General features: G+C 37.5%; 1 non-coding gene across 1 annotated transcript; it reads left to right on the top strand.

The window, feature by feature from the left end:
* Nucleotides 1-3,763: 3,763 nt before the first annotated feature.
* Nucleotides 3,764-3,870, top strand: LOC142177793 (small nucleolar RNA R71). The gene has a single exon (XR_012706347.1). It is a non-coding gene; the product is annotated as a small nucleolar RNA R71 (small nucleolar RNA).
* The last annotated feature ends 8,197 nt before the right edge of the window (nt 3,871-12,067 follow it).

Below are 12,067 nucleotides of genomic sequence, written 5' to 3'. Positions count from 1 at the left end.
GGAAATCCAGAGAGCTAGTTCTGACAGGCAGAAGAGATTTGTAAAGCCGCGCTGCCCTAGTGAGGATTTCTCATAGTATGGATTCTTCGTGCATTTTGACGTCTAGACTTGGTCCTCGACTCCCGAACACGATCTCCGCTAATTCCCTTGGGGTTTTACTCAGATTTCAAAGCTCCAAATCACTCGAATTCATTCTATAACATCTACATCACTCGGAATCACTCTTACAAGGCATAAAACATACAATAAGTACAAAACACTATCAATTAAAGCTCAAAACAAGTAAAGTGCAGTCAATCAGAGTACAATAAGCGACTAAAATACAAGATTATAGCCTACCATAAACATTCCACACTTAAACCATTGCTCGTCCTCGAGAAATCAAATTACACTTTATATAAACACGACCTTTTTCAACAACTCTCATAACTCATCACGCCAAGAATATTTAGAACAGATTATGTACAATACCGTGACATCCTAGCATCAAGATTTGACTCAAAAGCACCATACATTATTTATAACCTGCTCACTTACTCTAACACAGAGGTCAAGCATTAGATTTCCTTCATGAATCAAGTGCCCTCACACAACAATAGAGAGTAGTTCCACACACAATAAAATTTAAGAACAATCAGGAACTCAAGATAGAAAGAATTCACTCACTCTCAGAAACAACATTCATGTGCCACAAAAAGACGTACCATAGGCTTGCCCGTAGTGTACTACTCTACTAATGGAGCCCATTCAGTTAAGGATCCAGTAGGACTTTAATTGGTTGTAATATAGACTACGGGATGGGTGGGATGTATTTGGATTTAAGAGTGACTACACCTCCCTAAGAACTTTAATACATATATTTCACTATTCAAAACCCCACACTTATGTCAAACCATAACTCCACTTTCATATCAATATACATTAACTCCCTACTTCTTTAAACACAATTATATCAAGTTACCACTATCAAGTAACATTTTTCACAATCATACACATATGTTTTCTTTCTTTTTCAATTCAAGTGGCTCTTTCTTTTTCGAAACAGTGCACCTTTATTCTTAGTTCAATAGTTCCACTCAAAAGCCAAACCAACTACCCCACACTTCACTTTTACAAAGTTTATAAAAAATTCAAGTGCTCACGAGAGGTACAAGGTTCACATAGATGGTCAATTCAAACAAATGGTTAGGGATTGTAATATGGTTGCCAAAGAAACAGGATTACAGGCTCAAAAGGGTCAACTACAATACGTAACAATTACGTGAGAAAAAGCATATATCTGTCTCAACAAAGAAATGCTTATATCACTTCCTAGACTGAACAAGACTAGTATTTCGATTTGCAAACACACGGGACAAGTTCTAGACATCAAATGCAATGCACAGAATAACACAAAGCCTCACACCCATATGGCACATAACTCACTTAAGATTGGACAATCTAGACACTCTAGTCAAAGTAGTTAAGCAAAGTTAAGATCATACAATATAAGATACTTATACAAGAGTCAAAAACTGAGTCTAAGCGTCATAACTAAAGCACTTACTGTTCTCAAGGTATAATAAAGTTAAGAGATATTACCTTCAATTTAATTCATAGCACAATGTTTCCTACTACTCTACAAAACAAAAACTAACTACACCCGGTTCAAACAAACCCCCTGGAAAAGAACAACGACACAAAGAAAAAATAAGGGAAAATTATTACACTACCTAACAAAAGAAAATCTTTTTGCCTTTTTCCTTTTGACTTTAACCTATCGATAATATCCATCATCGGGAAAAATAAAAAATTTTAAAATGTTTTATGGATTTTTATCAATTCCTTTCTATCTCTAACTACTACTACAACAAAAACAAAAACTAATATACATACATACATACATACATACATACATACATACATACAATATATCCCCCACCCCACGCTTTAAGTTGTGACATGTCCCCATGATACACAATTAAAAAGATGGAGGTAAAGGAAACTTCCCTAAATATCCAGTCGGGGTCTGAGTCGAAGTCGGGCTCCATTCCTTGCTCCCAAACTAACACATCCATGCAGACAACTTCTTCTCGGCCTTCTTGGGGTATACCCCACACTTATCTTTCTCGCTCACCGCAGCCTTCTCTTTTGAGCCCTTTACTTTCCACTCAATACTCGCAGCTGGTTTTTCCTTTTGTGCCCCATTTGCTACATTCATCTCAAAAGTCAAGTCTCCTCACCAACTCTAAGTATGAGTTTTATCTCGTGTATATCTAATATAGCTCTACCCGTCGCTAAGAATGGTCTTCCTAGGATGAGGGGGACCTCCTTGTTCTCCTCCATATTCACCACTGTAAAATCAACAGGAAATATGAACTTATCCACCCGAACTAACACATCTTACACTATCCCCTCGCGTATTAGAGTTGTTTGGTCTGCTAGCTGCAAGGATATTCGTGCAGACCTTATCTCTCCAATCTCCTTCCCTATTTTCCTGTAAATAAATAGAGGCATTAAGTTAATTGAAGTGCCAGAATCACATAAAGATTTATGAAACATTATAGTTTCTAATGAGCAAGGTATAGTAAAACTCTATGGATCTTCACACTTTTGTGGGAGTTTGTTTTGCAATATCGCGTTGCAATGCTCTGTGAGCTTCATCACCGAGGTCTCATCTATTTTCCTCTTTTTTGTAAGGATATCCTTCAAGAATTTGGCATAAGCAGACATTTGTGAGAGCACTTCTGAGAATGGAAAATTTACATGAACCTGTTTCAGCACATCCAGAAATCTCCCAAACTGCTTGTTCAGCTTTTCTCTATATAGCTTTTGACGGAAAGGTAAAGCAAGCATATGCTCACTCTCATCATGTTCCTCCCTTCTCGAAGTTTCTCCCTTCTTCTTTTTCTCAGCTTTCTTTTGGCCCTTCTTCTTTTTATCAACATCACTCTTCAACTGCTCCCCACTTTCTTTTTCAAATTTCACATCATTTTGAATCGGGGTGCGATCTTTCAAAACTTGCCCACTTATCAGAGTTAGAATATTCAATATTTCTTCGAGATTTCTCTCAATATATTCGGGGAGAGTGCTTGGAGCCCTCTCAGATAATATTGTTGCAATCTGTTCCACTTGTTTCTCCAGGTTTCGAAAAGATGTGCCCAACTATTTGATAGCTTCTCCATGAGCATCCAGCCTCTCATTTGTCTTGATAATGAAGGCCTTCATTAGATCCTCTAGACTAGGCTGAATGGGCTGTTGAGGATGGAATTCTTACCTCTATTGATTTTGGTAAGCTGGAGCTCCTTGTCTTTGGGGTCTAGAGTTCTTTAGTTTCCAAGAATTCGCAGTACCTCCAGGTGAACTCCATGAAAGGCCGGGGTGCCTCTGACCCATTGCATTAAAGTTGTAGTTCCCCACAACATTCACTTCCTCAATTGAGGCTTGACACTAATGAGTAGGGTGTCCTCTTCCACATATATCACAAGTTGCGCGAGTCTCGCTTTGTATCAAAGCTAAGGTCATCTTCCTTATCTCTTTGGCCATAGCATCAACCTGTTCTTGCACAGATGTGTTAGCATCAACCTTCTAAACACCAGTTGATCTTCTGCTTTCAGCACTCTCATAGGGTCATTGATTAGCATCTTCAAATAACTCACCAAGAATTGTAACTATCTCCTCTGGAGTTTTCTTCATCAAAAGGCCTCCAACTGCATTGCTCAATATTCTACGTGAGGCCGATGTCAATCCATCCCAAAAGTCTAGGAGTTGCATCCAGAGTTCAATTCCGCTATGTTGGCACTTTCGAACAATCTTCTTAAACCTTTCCCATGCATCAAAAATAGTTTCAGTATCTTTCTGGCAAAAGTTATGGATTTCTCTTCTAAACTTGCCCGTTTTAGCTGAGGAGAAACATTTATCAAGAAATTTCCTAGTCATCTCCTCCCATGTTCTGATTGATCCAGTGGGCAAGCTTCGAAGCCACTGCTTTGCATCATCTTTGAGTGTGAAGGGGAATGTTCTTAAGTACATTACCTCTTGTGACATACCATTGTATTGAAAGGTGTTCATAATCTCCTCAAAGTCCATTAGATATGTATTTGGATATTCATTTGGCTTCTGACAAGCTAAAACACAACATAAAATTATGTTCGCTAGTCGAATATAGTATAGAAAATATTATATCCACGAGGATTAGATTTAAACACTATTTTCATAGCTTCTAGTTTTAATTGCTATTCACGATGATCAACAATTTAGATTTGTGTGAATTAAAACTAACATTAACTAAAAGTCTAACTATTAGCTAATGACAATTGCAACAAGAGTAAGTAAGAAGATATCAAGGGGAGAAAATAGGGGTTAATTGGATAGGTGTAAGATACTTGTTTGGGAATTAACTCTAGTTGATTCAATTCTAAGGTTCAAGTAAGTCTCTAGAATTCACTCAGTTATTAGTTCGACGTTTAGTAGAAACTCCTCTCTCGATTAAGTCGCAACCTCACAATATAAACTAAGTTAAGCTCAGTGAAGATATGCAAGAATTCGTAGTGGATTAGTCTTTAGGATAACCTCTTTTGATTATCCTCCTAACTGGGTCTAAACAATAATTTAACTAGCCTCTTTCGATTACTAAGAAGAATCAATGAATTCAACCAATAAGATAATGCAAAACATCACAAATTATGCCTCTTTCGATTACATAAATAAGTGAATATATATGCAACAATAAAAACATCTAAAACGCCTCAATACATAAAACTAGAGTAAATATCCACAAATAATGCTCAAATCACCAATCGATCAATCCCTAAGGAAGAATTACTCCATGGATATGGAGAAATTCATCACAATTAAGTTTAAGTCAAAGAAAAAAATAAAACATCCAAACCCTTGTCTTGAGTGAGGATGAATGGTGAAATCCTTGTGCTCTTGGTTCTCCCTCTTCTTCTTAGCTTCCTTAGGTCTAACTTGTGTCAAAAGTCCTCAAAATACCATTTTCTTTGTGTATATATACCAAGTAGGGTCGGGTCCAAATAAATACACCTTCTTCTATGCAAAATAGGACACTTATAGGACGTGCGCGGCCGCGCACCTCGAAGTGTGCTCGCGTACTTGGCCGCGCATTTTTCACCCTGTTCTGACTCTATTGCACGCCCAATGCGCAACCAGTGCGCAACCACGCACGTGGGTGGCGTTCTGTTGGGAATTTGGGAAAATGTAAAACATGAAAGTTGTATCCCTTTTAAATAGATTTCCAACGGTATATTGTGGATCCCAAATGGAGTTTCGAGCAAAATGTTATGGTCATTTTACTGGACACTGTACAATATGCCTGCTCGAATCTTCGTTTCATTCCACTATCATCTGTTGATCCCCGAACACGATCCCGACTTAATCATTGGAATTTTACTCAAATTTCAAAGCTCTCGAATAGCTTGAATTCATTCCATAATATCTACATAGATCGGAATCACTCATACAAGGCATAAAACACACAATTAGTACAAAACACTAGCGATTAAAGCTCCAACTCAATTAAAGTGCAGTAAATTAGAGTGTAATAATCGACTAAAACATGAGATTATAGCCTACCATCAACACCCCACACTTAAACCATTGCTTGTCCTCGAGCAATCAAGCTACACTTCATAATGACACGACCTTTTTAAACAACTCTCATAACTCATCATACCAAGAATATTTAAAATAGATTAAGCACAATAATGTAACATATCCACCTCAAGAATTGACTCACAAGCACCACGCATTATTCACAACTTACTCACTTACTCTAACATAGAGGTCAACTACATTACCTTTCCTTCATGAATCAAGTTCCCTCACACAACAAAAGAGAGTAGTTCCACACACCATAAAAATTTAGAACAATCAGGAACTCAAGTTAGAAAAAATTCACTCACTCTCAAAAACAACATTCATATGCCACAAAAGATGAACCATAAGCTTTTCCGTAGTGTACTACTCTACTAATTGAGCTCATTCAGTCAAGGATCAAGTAGGAGTTTAATTGGTTGTTATGTAGGCTGCGGGACGGGTATGATATATTTGGATATATGAGTGACTACACCTCCCTAAGCACTTTAATACATACAATTTAATATTCAAAACCCCACACTTATGACAAACCATACTCCACCTTAACATCAATATGCATTAACTCCCTTCTTCTTTAAGCATAATTACATCAAGAGTTACCACTTATCAAAGATAAATTATCACAATCATACATCTACATAAATTTTTATTTTTCTTTTAAAATTCAAGTGGCTCTTAGCTTTTCAATTTAGTGCACCTTCTCCTTATTTCATTAGTTCCACTCAAAAGCCAACTCAATCACCCCACACTTCAACTTTTACAAAGTTAATATAATTTTAAGTGTTCAAGAGAGGTAAATGGTTCAAATAAATGGTCAATTCAAACAAATGGGTAAGGCTTGTAATGTGGTTGACAAAAAACAGGATTACAGGCTCAACAGAGTTAACTACGATACATAACAAGTTGTTGGGTAAACTATATAGCTGGCTCAACAAAGAAACACCTATATCACTTCCAACACTGAACAAAACTACTATTTCTCGTTGCAAATACACGGGGCAAGTTCTAGACATCAAATGTAATGCACAAAATACACCAAACCACACATACACATGGCACATAACTCCCTCAAGATTGGATTATCAAGACATCCTAGTCAAAGTAGTTAAGCAAAGTTAAGATCATACCATTTAAGGCACGCATACAAGAGTTAAAAACTGAGCCTTAGCGTCACAACCAAAGCACTCACTATTCTCAAGGCATGATCAAGTCAAGAGATATTTCTTCCATTTCAAATCATAGAACAAGGTTTAATCTTACTACACTCGGTTCAAACAAAACCATTGGAAAAGAACCGCGCCACAAAGAAAAATTAAGGGGTAATTAATACACTAACTACAAAAGAAAATATTTTTGTCTTTATCTTTCGACTTAATTCCCTTAAGAAACCCGTCGAATGATATCCATCATCAGAAAAAATCAAATAATTTAAAATTTTTATGTTTTTTAAAATTTTTTCTATCTCTAACTACTAAAATTAACAAAAACTAAAATACATATACATACAACATACAAATATCCCCCTACCCCACACTTTAAGTTGTGGCATGTCCCCATGACATATAACTAAATAGCATAAGGTAAAGGAAACTTCCATTCCACATACCTGAGCTAGTGCACACTTCCATGCAGAAAGCTTCTTCTCAGCCTTCTTGGGGTACACCCCACACTTATCTTTCTCAATCACTGGAGCCTTCTCTTTTGAACTCTTCAGCTTCCACTCAACACTTGCAGCTGGCTTCTCCTGTTTCACTCCAGTTACTAAATTCATCTCAAAATTCATCATCTTCTCGCCTACTCTAAGCATGAGTTTTCTATCATGTATATCCAGTATAGCTCTACCCGTTGCTAAAAATGGTCTTCCTAGGATGAGGGGGACCTCCTTGTTCTCCTACATATTCACCACTATGAAATCTACAGAAACTACGAACTTATCCACCCACACCAAAATATCTTCTAATATCCCCTTGGGTGTTGTAGTCGTTTGGTCTACCAACTGCAAAGATATTGCTGCCGACCTTATCTCTCCAATCTCCTTCTTAAGTTTCCTGTAAATAGACAATGGTATTAGATTAATTGAGGCACCAGAGTCACATAAAGATTTATCAAAGTTAAGAGTGCCTAAAGAGTAAGGTATCTCACACTTTTGTGGGAGTTTGTTTTGCAATATTGCACTTCAATGCTCTGTAAGTTTAACCACTAAGGTCTCTTCTATCTTCCTCCTCTTTGTAAGGATTTCCTTCAAGAACTTTGCGTAAGCTGGCATTTGTGAGAGAACTTCCGTGAATGGCAAATTAACATTAACATGTCTCAACATATATAGAAATCTCTCAAACTGCTAATCCAGCTTTTCTCTATAGAGCTTTTGGGGAAAAGGTAAAGCATGTATGTGTTTGCTCTCTTCATTGGATTCCTCCCTTCTTGAAGTTTCCTCCTTTTTCTTTTTCTCAGCTCCCTTCTTGCCTTTCTTCTTCTCAGTCTTTTTATCATCATCTTCAATTTTCTGCTCCTTCCCACTTTATTTTTCAGGCCCAACTTCTTTGTGAATTAGAGTGGGATCTTTAAACACTTGCATGCTTCTCGAGGTCACAACATTTACTGTTTCTTTGGGATTCTTTCACTATCAGCTGGCAGAGTACCTGGGATTCTCTCGGATAATATAGTTGCAATTTCTCCCACTTGTCTATCCAAACATTGCAAACTTGTCCCAAGTTCTTTAATAGTAGCACCATGAGCATCTAATCTCTCATCTGTCTTGACAATGAATGACTTCATCAGATCTTCTAACCCAGACTGAATTGGATGTTGAGGCTGAAACTGCGACCTCTGCTGATTCACAAAACCAGGAGCTCCTTGAAATCTGGAGATATTTTGTTGCCATGCATTTGTTGTACCCCCAGGTGAACTCCATGAAAAGCTGGGGTGCTTCTGACCCATTGCATTGAAGTTGTAATTACCAACAACATTAACTTTCTCGATCAAGGCTTGACACTCATGAGTAGGGTGTCCTCTTCAACATATGTCACATGCTGCAGGAGGCTCACTGTGTATTGAAGCTGAAGTTAGCTTCCTTATTTCCTTTACCATGGCATCAAGTTGTACCTGCACATATGTGTTATCGTCAACTTGGTGAACACCAGTCGTTTTTCTTCTTTCAGCAACTTCAGAGGGCCAATTATTTGCATCCTCAAACAATTCATCTAGAATAGTGACTATCTCCTCTAGAGTTGCATCCAGAGTTCTATTCCACTATGCTGATACTTACGCACTATTTCTTTGAACTTTTCCCAAGCTTCAAACACCGTTTCAATCTCATTCTGACAGAAGTTGTGGATTTCCCTTCTAAACTTGCCTGTCTTAGCTGATGAGAAATATTTGTCAAGAAATTTTCTGGTCATCTCATCCCATGTTCTAATTGATCCATTAGACAAGCTTCGAAGCCAGTTCTTTGCATCGTATTTGAGAGTAAAGGGGAATGCCCTTAAGTAGACTGCATCTTGTGACACACCATTATATTGAAAGGTGTTCATAATCTCCTCGAAGTCTATCAGATGATTGTTTGGATCTTCGTTCATCTTTCCTCTAAAGACACATCTGTTTTGGAGGGTTTGAAGTAACCCCTGATTTAACTCAAAATTATTAGCTGCAACAGGAGGTGGTCTCACACTCGATAAGCCTTGGTTGTAGACCGGTCTAGCATAATCACCAAGTGGTCGTCCGACACAGGGAGTCATATTTCCGAATTGGTCTGCACCCACAGGTCGATTCTCTGCAATTCTTCGAGCCCTTTCCTCCTCATAGACAAGTTGTGCATTTCAAAGAGCTGTCTCCTCCGCATCTCATGCAGCTTTTTCTCTTTGCTGGGTTGCTTCTCTTGTAGCTAAATCAACATTATCCTCATCTCCCGCCATAACTTCATTGTTTGAGGATTGCCCAACCTTCTCTATATTCATGGGGAGATTTATTTCTTTCCTCAGCTGTCGCAATTGCTTTTCAATTTTTGGCTCATATGGTAGCAATTCCTTCCCAGAAGATCGGGTGATGCACCAATCTAACAAAGCCTGCACACAGTCAAGGAACACCAAACGTAAAAAGAGAAAAACAAAATTTAAAAGAAATTCTTGAATTAGCACTACAAACTATTTCCAACACTATTGATTACCAATCCCCGGCAACGGCACCAAAATTTGACGAGCTAAAAATACAATACAAAATTATGCTCGCTAGTCGAATATAGTATAGAAAATATTATATCCACAGGGATTGAATTTAAATAGTATTTTCGTAGCTTCTAGTTTTAATTGCTATTCAAGATGATCAACAATTTAGATTTGTGTGAATTAAAACTAACATTAACTAAAAGTCTAACTATTGGCTAATGACAATTGCAACAAGATTAAGTAAGAAGATATATAGGGGAGAAAATAGGAGTTGATTGGATAGGTGTAAGATACTTGTTTGGGAATTAATTCTAGTTGATTCACTTCTAAGGTTCTAGTGAGTCTCTCAAATTCACTCAGTTATTAGTTCAACGTTTAGTAGAAACTTCTCTCTCGATTAAGTCTCGATATCACAATATAAACTAAGTTAAGCTCAATGAAGATATGCAAAAATTCGTAATGGATTAGTCTTTAGGAGAACCTGTTTTGATTATCCTCCTAACTGGGTCTAAATAATAATTCAACTAGACTCTTTTGATTACTAAGAAGAATCAACGAATTCCACCAATAAGATAATTCAAAACATCACAAATTATGCCTCTTTCGATTATATAAACAAGTGAATATATATATGCAACAATAAAAATGCCCAAAACGCTTTAATACATAAAACTGGAGTTAATATCCACAAACAATTCTCAAAAAACCAAATCCATCAATCCCTAAGTAAGAATTACTCCATGGGTATGGAAAAATTCATCAAAATTAAGTTTAAGTCAAATAAAAACATAAAACACCCAAACCCTTGTCTTGAGTGAGGATGAATGGTGAAATCCTTGTGCTCTTGGTTCTCCCTCTTCGCCTTAGCTTCCTTAGGTCTAAATTATGTCAAAGTTCTCAAAATACCATTTTTCCATGTATATATACCAAGTAGGGTCGGGCCCAAACAAATTCACCTTCTCCTAAGCGAAATAGGACACCTTTTCTGGACAGGACGTGCGTGGCCGTGCACCTCGAAGTGTGCTCGCGCACCTGGCCGCGCATTTTTCACCTTGTTCTGCCTCTAGTGCGCGCCCAATGCGCTACCAGTGCGCGGTTGCGCATATGGGTGGCGTTCTATTGGGAATTTGGGAAAATGTAAAACATAAAAGTTGTATCCCTTTTAAATAGATTTCCAACGGCATATTGTGGAGCCCAAACGGAGTTTCGAGCGAACTGTTATATGTATTTTACTGGATACTACGCAATATACCTACTTGATTCTTCTTTTGTTCCACTATCATCCGTTGATCCCCGAATATGATCCCGACTTAATCCTTGGACTTTTACTCAGACTTCAAAGCTTTCGAATAGCTTGAATTCATTCCATAACATCTACATAGATCGAAATCACTCCTACAAGGCATAAAATACACAATTAGTACAAAACACTAGCGATTAAAGTTCCAACTCAATTAAAGTGCAGTAAATTAGAGTGTAATAATCGACTAAAATATGAGATTATAGCCTACCATTAGCTTTTCTCTGAAGACACAACAATTCTGAAGGGTTTGAAGCAACCTTTCCTTTAACTCGAAATTGTTAGCTACAATTGGAGGTGGTCTCATAGTTGATAATCCTTGATTGTAGACCGGTCTAGCATAATCGCCCAGTGATCTCCCAGGCATAGGAGCTATATTTTCGAACTGGTTTGCATCCAAAGGTTGATTTTGAGCAATTCTCCGACCCCTCTCTTCTTCGTAGATAATCTGTGCATCTCTAATAGTTGCTTCCTCAGCATCCCGTGTTGCTTGTTCTCTTCGTTGGGCTGTATCTCTCGCAGCCAAATCTACATTATCCTTACCGTTTCCAGCCATAAGTTCTTTGGTTGAGGATTGCCCAACCTTTTCTGATATCTCGGTGAGATTTCTTTTCTTCCTCCATTGTCACAGTTGTTTTTCAATCTCTGGCTTGTATGGTAGTACTTCTTTCGTAGAGGCTCGAGTCATGTACCAATCTAAACCTGTAACCTACGCACAGTCAACAATACCAACCATAAAAAGAGAAAAATAAAATAAAATAAAAAGAAAAATTCTTGAATTAGCACTACAAACTATTTCAAACACTATTGATTGCCAATCCCTGACAACGACGGCAAAATTTGATGAGCGCAAAACACACACTTAAATTATGCTCGCTAATCAATTATAATATAGTATAATATCGTGTCAATATGGATTGGATTTAAACAGTATTCTTATAGTTTTTAGCTTGATCGCTATCCAAGAGAATCAACAATTGAGGTTTATATGATTTCTAACTAAAATTAA

This window comes from Nicotiana tabacum, chromosome 23 (genome assembly GCF_000715075.1).
Source record: "Nicotiana tabacum cultivar K326 chromosome 23, ASM71507v2, whole genome shotgun sequence".
NCBI classification, from domain to species: Eukaryota; Viridiplantae; Streptophyta; class Magnoliopsida; order Solanales; family Solanaceae; genus Nicotiana; species Nicotiana tabacum.
This window is presented reverse-complemented; position numbering and strand designations above follow the sequence as displayed.